This window comes from Moschus berezovskii, chromosome 19 (genome assembly GCF_049115385.1).
Source record: "Moschus berezovskii isolate FMDL1 chromosome 19, NW_MosBer_1.0, whole genome shotgun sequence".
NCBI lineage: Eukaryota > Metazoa > Chordata > Mammalia > Artiodactyla > Moschidae > Moschus > Moschus berezovskii.
The window spans coordinates 63,116,966-63,135,638 of NC_142478.1; the positions used below are offsets into that span (position 1 = coordinate 63,116,966).

The 18,673-nt window shown below is 43.6% G+C and overlaps 1 long non-coding RNA gene across 2 annotated transcripts in view; it reads left to right on the forward strand.

Annotated features, from left to right (window-relative positions):
- The first annotated feature begins 5,171 nt into the window (after positions 1-5,171).
- LOC129542394 (uncharacterized) overlaps positions 5,172-18,673 on the forward strand; it is a 66,185-nt gene continuing 52,683 nt past the window's right edge. For both annotated transcript variants that reach the window (XR_008683060.2, XR_008683061.2), the window contains exon 1: positions 5,172-5,545. This is a non-coding gene — a long non-coding RNA (uncharacterized LOC129542394). The remainder of the gene's footprint in view (positions 5,546-18,673) is intronic.

Here is an 18,673-nt window from a genome sequence, read left to right on the forward strand (position 1 = left end):
GAGGTCCATCAACAGATGAATAGATAAAGAAGATGTAGCATACATATACAATGAAATACTATGCGGCCATAGAAAAGAGTGAAATAATGCCATCTGCAGCAACGTGGATGGACACAGAGATTATCACACTAAGTGAGGTGAGTCAGAGAGAGAGACACATATCATGTGATATTGCTTCTATGTGGAATCTGAAAAAATGATAGAAAGGAACTTATTTACAAAACTGAAATATACTCATAGACATAGAAAGCAAGCTTATGGTTACCAAAGGGGAAAGGGGGAAAGGATAAATTAGGAGTTTGGGATTAGCAGATACACACTACTATATGCAAAATAGATAACCAACAGGACCTACTATATAGCACATGGAACTATACTCAGTATCTTATAAGCTATAAGGGGAAAGAGTCTATAAAAAAATACACACACACACACTTATGATAGAGTCACTGCTTTACACTTGAAGCTAACAGAACATTGTAAATCAACTATGCTTCAATTTTTAAAAAATGGTGCTCTCAATAAAAAGTATAAAGAAATAAATAAATTTCTTTGATTGATTACTCTAAAAAAAAAAGAAGAAACTGCCTGAAGCTTCAGTGACAGCCCTTATACCTGGCTTCCTACCTGAACCATCCTATCACTCTGTCCAAGAGTGTTCTCTGACTTAGAGCATGCTCAGCCCAGGAGGGACATACAGGAAGGGCCAGGGAGTGGATGCCCAGGAGCATCCCCCATCCTGTGATGGGAGGAGCTGATGGATAAACACCCAGCTTTCTCAGCCACTGTGGAAAAGCCCGAGACCTCCGCAATGTCTCTCAAAGACTTGGAGGCATGGAACCTCCTCTGCCGTACAGGGCACCTCTCCTTGGCTTTCTCTCCTACTCCGACTCACTTCCCCACCCCCTCCCAGTGCTTCCTGGGCTCACGCCCCAGAGAAATACCTTCCACCCAAATCCTTGCCTCAGGGTCTGCACTTTGGAGAACCCAAACTGGGTCACTACCAACTCTCATCATTGAGAAACACAGCTGGGGCCACCATGTGGCCCGCCCATGTGAAGCCCACCACTGTCCTCAGAAGAGATAGGTCCCCTATTAGGGAGCATGGGGCTCTCAAGCTCTGCCCCACTGACTACTCTGACTTCATCTCCTGCTCTCATATATTGTTCCATAGGCTTCTTGGTGTATCTTGAAGATGCCATAATGGATCCTGCCTATAAGACTTCAAACATTCAATGAAAGTGAAAGTCACTCAGTCGTGTCCGGCTCTTTGTGACCCCAAAGACTGTAGCCCAGTAGGCTCTTCTGTCCATGGAATTCTCCAGGCAAGAATACTGGAGCAGGTTGCCATGCCCTCTTCCAGGGGATCTTCCCAACCCAGGGATCGAACCTGGGTCTCCTGCATCAGAGGCAGATTCTTTACCATTTGAGCCACTGGGGAAGATTTAAGCTCTCTTCCTGACCCCATCATGCCCATCAATCACATCTTGATCCAATGGATTCATATTATTGACAACGAATTCAAGGATATCGTTGTCTTAAAACCTCTTCTTAACACCAACCCTAACCCCCAGCCTTCCAAGCAGGATTAAGCATTCACTCCTCCACTTTCCCCCACAACATACCTCAATCAAACTACCTGCTGCCTCTCCAGTATATTAAATGTTTCCAGGTACATCTTTCCCATTCGACAAAGAAACTCCCAAGAGTAATGATAATAATGTCTTCTTTTATCCTCAAATCATAGTACAGGAATGAGCACATTACAAGCAATTACACAATGTTTATCAAATGAATGAAGACATAAACACTTCGAGTAGCCCAGGAAACCTTAACACCCATTCCCACCCCTCTACCCAAACTTGCTTCCTAAAAAAACAAAAATTTATTTTTTAGAGGAGTTCCAAATTTGATAGAACGTTGATGTCCTGAATGTGTATTTATGATCTTCAACCCACTGGCCAGGAAGTTGGTCTAGAATAAGGACTATGAAGATGATTCATAAACTGTTAAGTATCAAGGAAACATGGTGTTGTTTGTATTACAAATAATGGCACAATTTAGAAATAACAAAAGTAAGAGGCCAAGTGCCTTGTCCAAGGTCATATGAGAAGTAAATAGGAAAGGGAGGATTAGAATGAAGTTGCTGACTTTTGTCTCCATATTTTCTACATATAAATAAGCATCTTCTTCAAGCAAGAAAGCCCTGAAAGCATGGCCACAGGTGTGGGAACAGTAGACAATTCAATCCCTGCCTAGAATGAAAACAGAAGAATTAGAATTAAGCAAACTGTAAGAACAGCTACCATTTGAGTGCCTGAATGAGGTCCTTTATGTACATTACTTGTAAGCTTTGTGATAGAATGTTTTATTGGAATATAGTTGCTGTATGATATGTCAGTTACAGGAGTACAAAATAGTGATTCACAATTATTAAAGGTTATGCTCAATTTATAGTTTTATAAAATCCCGGCTATATTCCCTGTGTTATACAATATATTCTAAATTGTTTTTTGGCTGTGCCACAAGGTATGTGGGACTTTAGCTCCCCAACCAGGGATCAAACCCGAGTCCCTTAAATTAGAAGCTTGGAGTCTTAATCACCAGACTGTCAGGGAAGTCTTCAATATATCTGACAATGATATTTGATGACTATTTCAGCTCCAATTTACAGATGAGGAAATGGAAACTCACAGGGGTTAGTTAGTTATCCAGTTATCTGAAAAGAGGTGAGGCTCAGATTCAAACCCAGAAATGGACCATCTCCTACTTCCAACACTTCTCAGAAAATAAGAAAAGCTGGCATTATTAAGCAACAATTGTGTCCGTCACACTTACTTTCATCTTCAGAATAATCCTGCAAAGTCACTTCGGTTATAATTTTCCCAATTTTGCAGACAAGGAAACTGTGTTTTCCTGCAAGGTAAAACACAGAGACATTACCCTGCCAATAAAGGTCCATCTAGTCGAAGCTATGGTTTTTCCAGTAGTCATGTATGGATGTGAGAGCTGGACCATAAAGAAAGCCGAGAGCCTAACTGATGCTTTTGAACTGTGGTTCAAAAGAGAAGAACCTTGAAAGTCCCTTGGACTTCAAGGAGGTACAACCAGTCAATCCTAAAGGAAATCAGTCCTGAATATTCATTGGAAGGACTGATGCTAAAGCTGAAACTCCAATACTTGGGCCACCTGATGCGAAAAACTGACTCATTTGAAAAGACCCTGATGCTGGGAAGGATTGAAGGCAGGAGAAGAAGCGGACAACAGAGGATGAGATGGTTGGATGGCATCACCAACTCAATGGACATGAATTTGAGTGAACTTCAGGAGTTGGTGATGGACAGAGAAGCCTGGCATGCTGCAGTCCATGGGGTCACAAAGAGTCGGACACAACTGAGTGACTAAACTAAACTGAACTGAAAAGTCGCTTTCCCAAAGTCAGAGATAGAATGAGATCTTGGTCCTTTTGGACAACAGAGGTCATTTCTTTCCGTGCCTTTTCACGTTTCTTGGTTCCAGAAGTCCATCAGAACGCACAAAGGGCTCTTTAGAATCTATGGGGACTTCCCTGGTGATCCAGTAGTTAGGACTTCACCATCCAATGCAAGAGGTGGGAGTTCCATCCCTGGTCAGGGAGTTACGATCCCACATGCCTCGCGGTCAAAAAAACCAAAACATAAAACAGAAGCAATATTGTAACAAATCCAATAATTTAAAAATGGTCCACATCAAAAAAAATCTTAAAAAAAAAAAAAAGAAAGAAACTATAAATCTCCAGACCCCATCCCTTGAAAGTCTGATGTAATAATTGCCACCACAAAGAAACAAATGTGGAAACATGTTAGGGGGGGTGAAGCCCAAGGAAAATGGGCTGCTTTATCCCAAGCTAAAGCATAACAGAGAAATCCAAATGGATTTCTGCCAGTGTGCATCCACCATCTTAGTGCTGACAAGGCTGCAATCGAGGAAGCAGAAAACTAAGACCTCAGCTGGGTCAAGACAGCAGAGAGGGAACGTCATTAGAATAAAAATAAAGTATGAGCCTGCTTTAAGGTGAGGATTTCAAACCAGCTCTCTTGGACTGGTTAAGTAAGTGATAACAGAGCTACACAAATGGCTACTTGGCAGCTGTGAAATGCGATGAATTTGTTCTAAATTCACACACATGGAAAGACATCTAGGATGTGGAAAGAAGCAGTTTGTGAAACACTGTGAAGAGTCTGATCCTGTTTGTATGTATAGTGTGCACTCTACTTTTTATACCATAGTTCTAGATGGTAGAGTATTATTTGCTGTTTGGCTGCTAAGTTGTATTTGATTCTTTGTGACCCCACTGTGGACTGCAGCCCGCCAGGATCCTCCATCTGTGGAATTCTCCAGGCCAGAATACTGGAGTGGGTTGCCATGTCCTCCTCCAGGGGAAATCTTTCCAATCCAGGGATCGAACCCATGTCTCCTGCGGCTCCTGCTTTGCAGGCAGTTTCTTTACTGCTGAGCACCAAGGAAGCCCTTTCTTCCTCTTATTTATTCTTAATTGCTTGAAAATTCTAAAAACATATATTCATTTGTATCTGGATTCATTTGAAAATCAAATCAAATTATCTCTTGTCAATATCCCCAATAATCACCAATGGAGACGCTGGTGGCATTTACAGGAGACTCAGGAGACGGGAGTTCGGAGACTGGAGACAGAAAGAGGAAAATCTAAGATAGACTTCTCTGACCCTCCTCCCGGCCTCTGCTTTTTTTTTTTTTTTTTTTGGTCGGGGGTCACCATCTGTAGATTTGTTCTGCACAAAAATAAAGCCATCCATCTCCCTTACTGTGGTGTCATGTAAGCTCAGGAAAAACCACAGCACTCAAGGGGGGCTCCGGGTGGAAAAGTCACTTATCTGCCTCGGCCGGGTTCAGAGCTCCCCCGAAGGCATCCTCCCCTGGACTCAGGGGGTGGGTTTTGTTTATCCCCCTGGCACACAATGAAATGTCGGGAACACACGCTCAGGGTGAGGTGGGGCCTGACGAAGGTTAAAAATGGAACAGCGGCTTTGATCGCCAGCCAACACCAATGACGCTTGGGGCTGGGGCCAGAGTGAAACGTCATGTTCCCTTGCTGTCTCCGCAGAAGGTGCAGACAGTCCCCGCCTGACTCCACAAGCAGACAGAGCCCCAGAATGGAAAGGGGTCGGGGGGAGGCTGCAGACAAAGAGAGTTGGAGGAAGCTGGCCTCCTCTGGGTGGGCCAGGGGACTCGCTCCACTTGCAAGGGCAAGACAGCTCAGGATTTGCAGTGGAGCCTTAACTGGAGGGCCCACCGGAGAGCTGACACGACAGAAGTCAGCAGGCCAGGCAGTCTCGGCTCCCCGTCTGACCAATCTGCGGCCGCCATTTTGTCATCGCTTCCCGACACTCTCGCTGTGGTGCCTAGAACTCCTGTTCATCTGCGCCCTCTTCATTCAACCAGCAGATGTGTGTTGAGAGTCTGGACTGTTTCCAAACTGGGCTGGGTGCTGAGGATCCAACAGTGAGGCAGTTGAGAAGTGAGGTGGGTGAGTATAGAGGGCTTCCCTGGTGGCTCAACAATAAAGAATCCACCTACCAATGCAGGAGACGTGGGTTCAATTCCTGGGTCGGGGACGATCCCCTGGAGGAGGGCATGGCATCCCACTCCAGTATTCTTGCCTGGGATAACATCCAGGACAGAGGAGCCTGGTGGGCTGCAGACCATGGGGGTCACAAAAAGCCACAACTGAGCGACTGAGCACGCGTGGACGGGTGAGTATAGGGTGCAGGAGACCAGTGAGCGTGGCAATCTAGGCTCGATGGGGGAGGGCAGGAGAGGAAGCCTGGAGAAAGATAGAGCTACTTACCCTGAAAATAAAAGTAGAAGTATACTGGGACTTCCCCTGTGGCCCAGTGGTTAAGACTCCACATTTCCATTGCAGGGAGTCCAAGTTCCATCCCTGGTCAGGGAATTAAGATCCCGAATGCTGCCTGATGTGGCCATAAAATAAAATTGAAAAATAAAATAAAAAATAGGAGTATACCGTGTAGAAGAACTGAGGGAAGAGTATCTCAGGTGAAGGGAGCAGCATGTGCGGAAGTTCCAAAGAGAGGTGAAGAAGAGATTGGAGGAAATGAAAAGGCAAAACACTGTTGGGAGACATGAGAAAAACTCTCCAAATTATAGACTGCAATGCAAACACTAGCTGCTTGGTTACTTTTACTATCAAAGGGACCAACTGCTTTTCAGCGAATTGGGTAAAGAAATCATTATTCTAATCAGAGTCATCACTCCTATTGAGCATGCCCTATGAGCCAGTGAGGGCTTTCCTGGTGGCTCAGTGGTCAAGAATCTGCCTGCCAATGTAAGAGACGTGGATTTGATCCCTGGGTCAGGAATATCCCCTGGAAGAGGAAACGGCAACACATTCCAGTATTCCTGCCTGGAAAATCCCATGGACAGAGGAGCCTTGTGGACTACAGTCCAAAAGGTTGCAAAGAGTAGCACACGATGGAGCTTGCACGCTTACATATAAGCCAATAATTCATAAATGTAGGATCTCATTGCATCCTCACACCAAAAAAAATTTACCAGTTGAATAATCTGAAGGTCAAAGAGGTTATTTAAACCCATCAAAACCATGTAGCAAGTAAGTGTAGATGGCAGGAGGGTGCAGGACTTGAACCTAGAGCTTCTACCATTTACAGCACTCAGTCTATTTTAGTAGAGATGGATTTCCTCACTGAGGTCCACTTGGGAGGTTGAATCACCCCCCTGGTCAGAGATGAAGACTTCCTCATCCATCCCGCCACTCATTGATATAATCAGTCCATTATTTGCACATTCACTGGCAGATTCTCATCTCTCTTGTTCTACATCGCCTTGCCAATCTCTCAAACTGGCTTCCAGAATATTCTCACACTCCAGATGATCAGAGACTACCCCAGTCTTCGAAAACAAGATGGTACCTACCTCAGAGCTGAAGGATTTTCTCTGCAGCTCTATTTCGGGTCATGTTTCAAAGTTCACCCAGTTGCTTTAACTGGTGTTAGATAGCAAAGACCATGTTGGAAGTCCTTATGGGCTGTGCTGTGCTGTGGTTAGTCAAGTTTGACTCTCTGTGACCCCATGGACTGTAGCCTGCCAGGCTCTTCTGTCCGTGGGGATTCTCCAGGCAAGAATACTGGAGTGGGTTGCTATGCCCTCCTCCAGGGGATCTTCCCGACCCAGGAATGGAACCAGGATCTCTTGCATTGCAGGTGGATTTTTTATCAGTGAGCTACCAGGGAAGCCCAACCCCGCACCATGGGCTAGACCTTATAAAATCTGAATATCATAAGATGTTTTAAGGTCTAAGACATCAATTACAAATTTTAGGAGTAGAAATGAACTTTGAGTTTATCTTCTAGTTCACCTTCTGGTTTCACAAATTAAAGAATTAAAGTATAAAAACAAAGAGGCACCTTTCCTAAAAACATACGATGTTTGATACAAATGTTTGTCATATGATACCTGGGACACATTTGGTCATAATCAACTAATTCTTGGTTTTAAAATAACCTAATTATGACTATTCAAACTCTTAAATGTTTTAGAGAATGAGGAGCTAAGTCTTTTTATTTTTCTTTTTTGATAACAGTGATGATAAAAGTCTCCATCTTTTCTTCTCATGTTGCTGCTGCTGCCACTGCTAAGTCACTTCAGTGGTGTCCGACTCTGTCCGACCCCATAGATGGCAGCCCACCAGGCTCCCCCATCCCTGGGATTCTCCAGGCAAGAATACTGGAGTGCGTTGCCATTTCCTTCTCCCTTTCTTCTCATAAGTCTGTAGAAATGTGAGAAAACTGTTAAGAGATTCTAATAGCTCCTAAACCTACTACGAGACAGAGTAGTTAATAGGCTACATCATAGCTATCATTTTGTAATGAAGATCTGAGATTTTTTCTACAGAAAAAAAAAAAAGGACACATGCCTCCCTCCATCACTGAATACTCGCACAAAGAATAGAAGGATACATCTAGACTCAACAATCATGTTAGGATGGAAAGCAAACTTCAAAGAAGATTTGTTATCAGAGATTTGACATCACCTCTGAGTGTCAAGATATGATGGATGATCCGGAGCTAACAGGGTTTATCGTGGTCATGGAATCTTCTAGGTTAGAGAATTAAACTTTCAGATGACACCACTTAAGCTTGGGTCTAGCAGACTGGAGAAATAGGACATGGTGCCGAGGAATTCGGAGTTACTTCACACAGGGCGTTTTCCCTGATCCCCAAAGTTAAGACTCCCTCTTACAAGCTCCCTTCCAATGATACACCCTTCTTCATTGGACTCTATTTATTAAATACTCTCTTGATGTTTATCCTTCCCAATGACCTGTCAACTTCCCAATTCCCTAAGAAACAATGTCTGTATGGTTTGCTCATGTACTTCTATCACGCTGCCTAGTAGGTAGTGAAATCTGTATGCAAGTTAAGAAGTAACAGTAAAACGGGCATGGAACAAGGGGCTGGTGCCAAATTGGGAAAGGAGTACATCAAGCCTGTATATTGCAACCCAGCTTATCTAACTTATACACAGGGTTCAGTTCAGTTCAGTTCAGTTCAGTTGCTCAGTCTTGTCTGACTCTCCGCGACCCCATGAATCACAGCACGCCAGGCCTGGGTACATCATGTGAAATGCCAAGCTGGATGAAGCACGAGCTGGAATCAAGATTGCAAGGAGAAATATCAATAACCTTAGATATGCAGATGACACCACCCTTATGACAGAAAGCGAAGAGGAACTAAAGAGCCTCTTGATGAAAGTGAAAGAGGAGAGTGAAAAAGCTGGCTTAAAACCCAACATTAAAAAACCTAAGATCATGGCATCTGGTCCCGTCACTTCATGGCAAATAGACAGCGAACAATGGAAACAGTTACAGACTTTATTTTCTTGGGCTCCAAAATCACTGTAGATGGTGACTGTAGCCATGAAATTAAAAGATGCTTGCTCCTTGAAAGAAAAGCTATGACAGCATATTAAAAAGCAGAGACATCACTTTGCTGAAAAAGGTCCATCTATTTAAAGCTATTGTTTTTCCAGTAGTCATGTATGGATGTGAGAGTTGGACCATCAAGAAAGCTGAGCGCCGAAGAACTGATGCTTTCAAACTGTGGTGTTGGAGAAGACTCTTGAGCATCCCTTGGACTGCAAGGAGATCAAACCAGTCAATCTTAAGGGAAATCAGTCCTGAATATTCATTGGAAGGACTGATGTTGAAGCTGAAACTCCAATACTTTGGCCACCTGATACGAAGAACTGACTCATTTGAAAAGACCCTGATGCTAGGAAAGATTGAAGGCAGGAGAAGAAGTGGACAACAGAGGATGAGATGGTTGGATGGCATCACCAACTCAATGGACATGAGTTTGAGCAAGCTCTGGGAGTTGCTGATGGACAGGGAAACCTGGTGTGCTGCAGTCCATGGGGTCGCAAAGAGTCAGACCTGACTGAACTGAACTGAGCACTCCATTGTATATATGTACCACATCTTCTTTACCCATTCACCTGATGGACATTTAGGTTGTTTCCATGTCTTGGCTACTGTGAGTAGTGCTGGAGTTGTGACGGACAGGGAAGCCTGGTGTGCTGCAGTCCATGGGGTCGCAGTGAGTCAAACACAACTGAGTGACTAACTGAATCGAATATGTAGTGGGTATGTGTTAGTCACTCAATCATGTCTGACTCTTTGCAATCCTATGTACCTCGCTAGGCTCCTCTGTCCGTGGAATTCTCCAGGCAAGAATACTGGAGTGGGTAGCCATTCCCTTCTCCAGGGGATCTTCACAACCCAGGGATCAAACCCGGGTCTCCCACGTTGCAAGAAGAGTCTTTACTGTATGGGCCACCACGGAAGCCCTAACATGTACCAGGTAATCCATAAATATCTGTAATATTCAAGACCAAATACCTATGAGGATTACACATGAATCGAAGGGCATCACCAGGGAGGATTATAGAATTTTCTCCTCCACAATTTTAATTCTGGCCTTTTGTTGAGCAGTAGTGCTTTTAAAAAAACTTTATCAGATTCTTCACAATCAACATCATTTTCTTGGTTTGTATAACGCTAGTTCTCATTTACTGAGAGTTCACAGAAGGTAACAGATAAACCAAAAAGTTCATGGTTTCCTTAGCCCCAAATTTCTGATCCAGGTGAAAAGAGAAAAGATGTGTCCTCATCCACTCTGCCACCTGTTTCTGTGAAAGCTGCTAGGCAGAATCAGAAATCATTCTACTAGGTGAAGCTCATTTTCTTAGGAGAAACTGGCAGAAAGATGAAATCATGGAAGCCACTAGAAAGAGGTCTCTTAGATACCCAAATCTCAGAAGGTGGCATTCACAAAGGAAATCTGGAACAGAGCCTTTAAGAAAAAAAAAAAAAAGGCTGCAACCTGCTAGACAAGAGGCAGGACCTCAAAAACAAGGTCAGTGACTCTTACAGAGATGCCATTCAAAGAGTAACAACGTGACTTTCTGTGTCTCCCAGTGACAGGTGACACCACCCCACAGGCGCCTCCCCAGCAAGAAGCAAAGAATAGTGTCCTATTCATTTTTCTGAGGCTAAGCCATCATCAACCTTTTTAAAACAATGCAACTTTAACACCCAAGGAATTTGGCTTCAGGGGAAAATCTTATATCGCTTCTATTGTATTCTCTGGGTGGCATGGAAGTATGCCAAGGGCTACAAGGGGAGAAAAAGAAAAAGAAGTGAAAAAAAAAAAAATAGGGTGATTATCTAAGAAAAACATTCCCAGCCAAATTGGGAGATAGGAAATTTACTAGTCTTTGGATGCTCCTTAGCTGGGTAAATTTAGGGTTGGTACATAGCGAGTTTTATCTCTGCTGGGGGCTCTGTTGGTCTGTAAAGAAGATGAGCAAGGGACCTGTCTGGCGGTCCAGGGATTATAAGGCTTCACCTTCCAGGGCAGGGGATACTGCTTCAATCCCTGGTCTGGGAGCTAAGATTCCACCTGCCCTGCAGCCATTAAGCCAAAACATTTTTTAAAAAAGAAAGAAAAAGCAACAAATTCAATAAAGACTTTTAAAATTGCCCACATCCAAAAAAAAAAAAAAAATCTTGAAAAAAAAGAAAAGACAAGGAAAGCAAAGGAAACCACTTTGGGCAGCCAGTGCATTCTGTTTACCAAGACGCTCACAGAGCCACAGCTGACAGATCCATCCTGGACTTTCATGTGCCACCATTGTCACTGGATTGGATTGAGCCACCTCTCTGGGCTGTTCTTTTTCTTCATGTTCCCTCTCGGGAAGATCAGACTCTTGAGTTGGCACAAGCACCATGACATCCACTCTCTGACACTGTCAGATTATTCTACGTTAGGCAAGAAACTCTGTCATTTCTTGAAGTTCCACTGTTCCTATCTATAACATGCAGGCAGGTGATAATCCCAGAATCGCTGGATTGTTTCAAAGATTTAAGGAAATGAATTATCTAAAGGGTCTGATATAAGGAAGAAAATACGTATTCGTTTCCTTCTTTTTTCCTCGGTTCCTGCCTTAAATCCACTTTTCTCCTGGGCTTTCTTGGTGGTCCAGTGGTTAAGACTCCAGGCTTCCAATGCAGGGGGCACAGGTTTGATCCCTGTTCAGGGAACTAAGATCCCATATGCTGCATGGTGTGGCCAAAAAAAAAAATTTTAAGTAAAATATAATAATGCTAAAAAGAGCTACTTGTGTAAAAAGAAAAACAAATTCTTATTAACCAATAAGAACAACTTGATGAACATTATTTTAATAAGCCAAATCCGAAAGATGAATAAAAAAAGAATTTCTCTCTTTGCAGTGAGAGAAGATCACAGGTCTGGGCAACTCCAGCACCAATCAGCTAGAAAGTTCTCACCCTTTCTGTGGGACTCAGTTTTGTGATCTGTGGGAGACCTGCATCCTGTTTTCCCTCCCCTTACTTCCCAGGGATCCTCTCCAGAACTCTGGACCCTCACTGAACACAGTCTGAAAATCCTGAAACTATCAAATCCCCAAATTCTTTCCAGCTCTGCAATTCTGAAATATTATGATTTTATGTAAAATTAATAATGATAATCATAACAATACTGAATACGGAAAATCTGATGCAAAAATAAGCAGTCATTGCACATAATCCAAAACCAAAGATAAATGACACCTTGGGTACTCATTTTTGTATTATCTGTGCTAAAATGCCTCTCTCAGTGGACATGGGTAATTAGGGGTTTCATGATGTGGTTTTGGTCAGCCTTCAGTAATTTGTACTTTTGCATTCATAACCTCAACCATGGAAATATCCCAGTTCCCAGTCATCTGACCTCATATCAGATGTGAGGAATTATTGGCTAGAGCACTAAGAGACAGTCCCTATTACAAATGCTGTTATATTTTCTATTTAAAATATCATTTATCAGAACACAGTTGCTGGTGCCCTCCAGAGTTGGCTCGTCTATAACTCACAACGTGGGACTTCTCTGCTGGTCCAGTGAAGACTAAAGTTAGAGACCGTGCTTCCAATCCAATGGCCCTGGGTTTGATCCCTGGTCAGGGAACAAACATCACATATGCTATGAGGCAAAAAAAAAAAAAAAGAAACAAAACTAGTAATGCATTGGCCCAGGATGGGGGTTGGGGCCACACCTGAATTAGTCTCCTTCCGATTTCATTATACACAAGTTCATTTTCCAAATGCAGCTAGTTGCTTTAGCATCTGGTTTGAAAAAGTAAAACAGCTCTGCAGACTCGTGTGAATAAATGGATGTACATTGGGATGGACTTTATGATCCTGCTGTTGCTGCTGCTGCTGCTAAGTCGCTTCAGTCGTGTCCAACTCTGTGCGACCCCATAGATGGCAGCCCACCAGGCTCCACTAGTGGTACCCAAAAGGCTGAACCAAGTCACGGACCACGGAACATATTCCTGGTTTGAGCTTTTAAGATTGGAGCATGCTACCTTCTTCTCTGTTCTGGGCAACATCAAAGAAAAGCAGTGTTCTACCAGAAATCTGATGAAAAATTTGGTGGGTTACAAATGAAATTTCGACTGCAGAAAAGGCAAGAGAATGAACTCTGACTCAGAAGCAATATGGAGGTGCTCAAAGTAATCAATCAGAAGAACTGCAAGACATATGCTGAATGTAGCGCCTCAAAGTGAAAACAGATGGACTAATGTGTATTGATCTCCAATGGCTGTTGACACCCTTTTGAAAAAAGAAGCAATAAGGGCACTGGGGGAGTGCTTTAAGTGGTGAGAGGGGTAAACCGTGGGGGATTTGAATAGCTGGGGCAAGGACTCTTTAGTGAACGCTGAGCTTCAATATAGAATGTCACCCTCAAGTCTTTTTTAGCCAACAGCTGGAAGGAAGCAAAGATGCCTGGGGGAGGGAGAGGGTGTTTCCATCACCACCTTACCAATTTCTCTGCTCTCACATGTTTATTTGTACTCTTTCATTGTCTCAGCCTCCCCAGCTCCCCAGCCTCTGGATAGATGACAGCAGTAACAGAATAACCCTGTTCTCACAGGTGATTTGGGCAGTCTCAGCCCTCCTCCCAATAAATCCACTTTACCTTTTCTTGTGTGTTTGTGTGTGTGTGAGTCACTCAGTCCTGTCTGACTCTTTGCAATCCCATGGACTGTAGTCCCACCAGGCTCCTCTGTCCATGGAATTCTCCAGGCAAGAATACTAGAGTGGGAGCCATTCCCTTCGCTAGGGGATCTTTACCTTTTCTTGCTGCTGCTGCTGCTAAGTCACTTCAGTCGTGTCCAACTCTGTGCGACCCCATAGACGGAAGTCCACCAGGCTCCCCCATCCCTGGGATTCTCCAGGCAAGAACACTGGAGTGGGTTGCCATTTCCTTCTCCAATGTGTGAAAGTGAAAAGTGAAAGTGAAGTCGCTCAGTGGTGTCCGACTAGCAGCAACCCCATGGACTGCAGCCCATCAGGCTCCTCTGTCCATGGGATTTTCCAGGCAAGAGTACTGGAGTGGCTTGCCATTGCCTTCTCCGGGTCTCTATGTGGTGCCTTTTTTTATTGATACCAATGCACGCAAATGCTTTTATGTTACATTTTACATTTTATAATCATTTTAGATTTACAGAAAAGTTGAAAAGATAATGCAGAGCATTCTCTATGTCCCCCTCACCAGTTTCCCCTACTGTTGTCACCTAACTCAACCTTGGTACCTTTATCACAAGGTAAGAAACCAATGTTGGTACATTTGTTATTTTTTTTAATTGGGGTATAGTTGCCTTACAATATTGTGTTAGTTTCTACTGTACAATGAAGTGAATCAGCTATATGTATACATATAACCCCTCCCTCATAAGCCTCCCTCCCACCCTTCCCCACCCCACCCCTCTAGGCCATCACAGAGCACCAAGCTAAGCTCCCCGCACTACAGCAAGTTCCCACTAGCTGTCTAGTTTACACATGGTAGTGTGTAAATATATGTCAATCCTATTCTCCTGGTTCACCCCACCCTCCTGTCCCCTCCCGATGTCCACACTTCAGTTCTCTTTGTCTGCATCTCTGTTCCTTCCCTACAAATAGGTTCATCTGTACCATTTTTCTAGATTCTCTACATATACATTAATACAGGAACCACACAATTCAGGTGCCACAATCTCCCTCCAAGCATTCCCTATGCATTTTTACCATATCTTAGGGGCATTGCCACCTCCTCCATCCTTGAAATGCCATTATTAAGAGAAGAACTAAAGAGAAATAAAAAGGAAACATTCTTTGGGCTCCTTTTTTTTTATGTTACATCAACAAACTATGCCTCTGGTCTAGGCTGGTTGACTTACAGATGGCATGGGATCCTAAGACAGCCAGAAGAGAAGGTATGCTGCTGCATTAGCACTTCCCAACAAGTAGAAAAGGCACCTACGGCAGGACCAACAGCAGGTAGTGAATGGAGTTATCCTTGTGGAAATCTTTAGGGATATTCATCACAAATGGCAACCATCACGGCCAAAGCTGGGTGGGAAAGAGACTTTGATCACACTTTAAAGAATATATATATTTTTTATTTTAGTTGGGGCTGAACTGGGTCTTAGTTGTGGCATGCAGGTTTAGTTGCTCCATGGTATGTGGGGTCTTTGTTCCCTGACCAGGGATTGAACCCTCGTCCTCTGCATTGGAAGATGGATTCTTAACTCCTGGATAACCAAGGAAGTCCCAATCACACTTTCTGTTTCTATCCCTTCTTCCTATTTTTTTCCTTACCCCTTCCTTGATCAGTGATACAAGAAGACAGTTTATTTGGTCTTTTTGTCCATGACTGTTTATAAGTATGGTCAAGTGGTTACTAATGGAACCACCAGGTATTTCCATGGGGCTGAGGGATCTTGAAAGAAGGTAGATGAGTTGGCCTGAGAGTTATGGGATATAAGAATGCAGAAGGGGGATGTATATCTGAAAGTTACGTTGCTAACAAAAACAGACCAGGCTATACATACAGGTTGGGCAGAGGATGGAGAGGAAATCTTGGAACTTTCCAGACTGACAATACCCTCTAACTGGACTCAAACCATCCAGTCACCTCCCCCCATTCCAGACCCCCAGAGCTTATTTTATCATTTGCTAAATGTACAGAATCGCCACTCAATATTCAGGGACAAAGGTCTCTCTGGGCTTTCCTCCCTCCTCTTCTCTCACTCAAGGAATTTTGCAGATAAATCACCACGTTAATCCCCTGGCCTGAGAGTTATGGGCTGTGGGAATGCAGAAGGGGGATGCTGAAATGGGACTTGGGAACAGAAGGAAACCTTGGATGAGAAACGAAGGGTGAACTCACAGATGGGCAGCCCACCATCAGGATGGGTCTTCCAGAGAGAAGAGGGTTGATCTCGGACAGGTGGGAACAGGAATGGTCAGTTCAAAGCAATGTAAGGCGAACAGGCAGAGAGAGAGAAGGTTCAGGGCAGTGGGAAAGGGAGAGAAGGAGTGGACTGCTTAAGGAAAAGAACAGAAAGAGAAAGCTCTGTTCCAAGTATGGGTGATGGTGAGAGGTAACCTTACAAGATCTGATGGGGGCCCTCCAAACTTACAAAGTGTTTGCTCCCGTGATAAGAGACCGACTGCCAATCACTCCAGAGACCTTTGCCAGACCTGTCTAGTCATCTCTTTCCACGTTGCCCTCTTTTTGACAGTGAGGCTGGTAGACACAGCACCCTGATACGAAGGTGATGAGGACAACGGCAGACCTTTGGTCCACAGCTATGGGTGCTTCTCCACTGATTCGCTAGTGTGGGCTCAGAAAGGCAGGAATTCTTGACTTTCCGTCTTTACTGGAATTCTCTTCCATCGCTGGTGTGTGTGTGTGTGTAGATAACATGATGTTGTGCAGAAACATCATGTGTCTATTTTGTTGTTGTTCAGTTGCTCAGTCATGTCCGACTCTTTGCAACCCCATGGACTGCAATACACCAGGCTCCTCTGTCCCCCACTATCTCCCAGAGTTTGCTCAAGTTCATGGCCATTGAATCAGTGATGCTATCTAGCCATCTCATCCTCATCTGACACTAATTCAACTACTGAGAGAGAGGATGAGACATAAGGGAAAGGAGAGAGACGACACAGAGACATACAGGGATAAAGTAAATAATACAAACTGAACTCTATGCGCCCATTTTACTCCATGAACATCTTATCACCCAGGGAGGGCTTCAGGTGTGAAATGTGCTTCTGTTGTTCCCCAAACTGATCTAGTTCCCCTGTGTCTCTCAAAATGTGGTAATTTAATCAATTTGTCAAAGATAATTTTGGATAAGAGTTTGGGATTAACATATACATACTACTATGTGTAAAATAGATAAGCACAGGGAACTGCACTCAATGTCTTGTGATAACCTACAAGGGAAAAGAATCTGAAAAAGAATATATATACATATTTACATATGTATATGTATAACTATATATATGTATAACTGAATCACTTTGTTATACACCTAAAACGAATACAACATTGTAAATCAACTATATTCTTATTTTTATAAAAAGATAATTTCATCTTTAAGAGCTATTTCTCACTGACTTCAGACCAACCCCACCATCTGTATGTTTGTTGGGGGCATGCAGCTGTGTATTGTGTTTAAATGGGCATATGTGCAGGCACACTCAGTCATTTCAGTCGTGTCAGACTCTTTGCAACTTTATGGACAATAGCCCTCCAGGCTCCTCTGTCCACAGGATTCTCCAGGCAAGAATACTGGAGTGGATTGCCATGCCCTCCTCCAGGGGATCTTCCTGACCCAAGGACTGAACCCATATCTCCTGCATCTCCTGCATTGCAGGCGGATTCTTTACCCACTGAGCCTCTTGGGAAGCCCTGAATGGGCATATACATGCTGTGAATATCTACAAACACATGTGTGGATATTGCAGGTACTTGTTAGTGTAGTGTGTGAATAAATTGTGTCTGTAAGTAGGTGTGTGTTTCATATATGTTGCTGCATTATGTACCATGTATATATTCTTTTTTTTAACTTTTTATTTTCTTTGAGGTTTAACCAATTAACAATGTTGTGATAGTTGCAGGTGAACAGTGAAGAAACTCAGCCATACATGTACATCTATCCATTCTCCCCCAAACTCCCCTCCCATCCAGGCTGCCATATAACATTGAGCAGAGTTCCCTGTGCTACTCAGTAGGACCTTGTTGGGTATCCATTTTAAACATAGCAGTGTTGTACACAGATATTTTGTTTGGTGACTGGGTATATCTATGCTAAGGGCAGAAGTGGATGGATTTAACACAGATAGTGGGACACTGCAAAGGACAGAAATTCTTGCAAAGCTCTCAAATGTATGTTGCCCTTTCTTCTGAACACACAAATGAGTTCTTATAGCTGAATTTATTTTTTACTGCTGCCTAGAATTGCCCGTTACAAGTGCATGTGTGTATATGTATGTGCCTGTATGTGCATCTGTGAATCTGGCTCTATTCACTTGAACTTTCTTAGTTATACTAGAAACTGACACCAAACACTGGGACATAGCCCCTAGATCCCCCTTCATAAAGGAAGGATTTTATTGTCACTGTTGCTTGGGAGTGATGCTGAAAGATGGTCCTCTGCAGTCAGCCCTCTTTGGATATTTCCAAGATGGAAGAGGGTCTAGAGCCCACACTAGGTAACTAACATCAGGGTATAAGAGACCAGACTCCTCACCCCAACCTGGGACATCTGTGAAGGACCCATCTGAGCTCCAGATGCCCTGTGGGCTGGCTGAGGCCCTTCCTGGGCTCATGTCAAAGCTCAATTTCTTCCTCCACCTAATCTTGGTTTCCTACCCTCCCTTTACAGTTATTGGCCCCAAGTTGTCTCCTTAATAAACTTCCTGCATGCTAATCTCCATCTCAGAGTCAGCTCATCTGGAGAAGCTCATCTGCCATGACACAGCAGGAACCAAAGTCTGAAATCACTGAGTCATAGTATGGAATGGATGTGAAGGGTCATCCAATTCAGCCTCCCGCCCCTTCATTCAAACTGGTTCATTATCACGGTTCTAAGCTCAGACTCCAAAGTCATGCACGGGCTTTCAGATCCTACCGCTCCAAACAGCCATGTGACAGTGGACAAGTCCAACTTTTCTGAATCTCATTTTCTATAAACTAAGATAATAGTACTGACGACAGTCCAG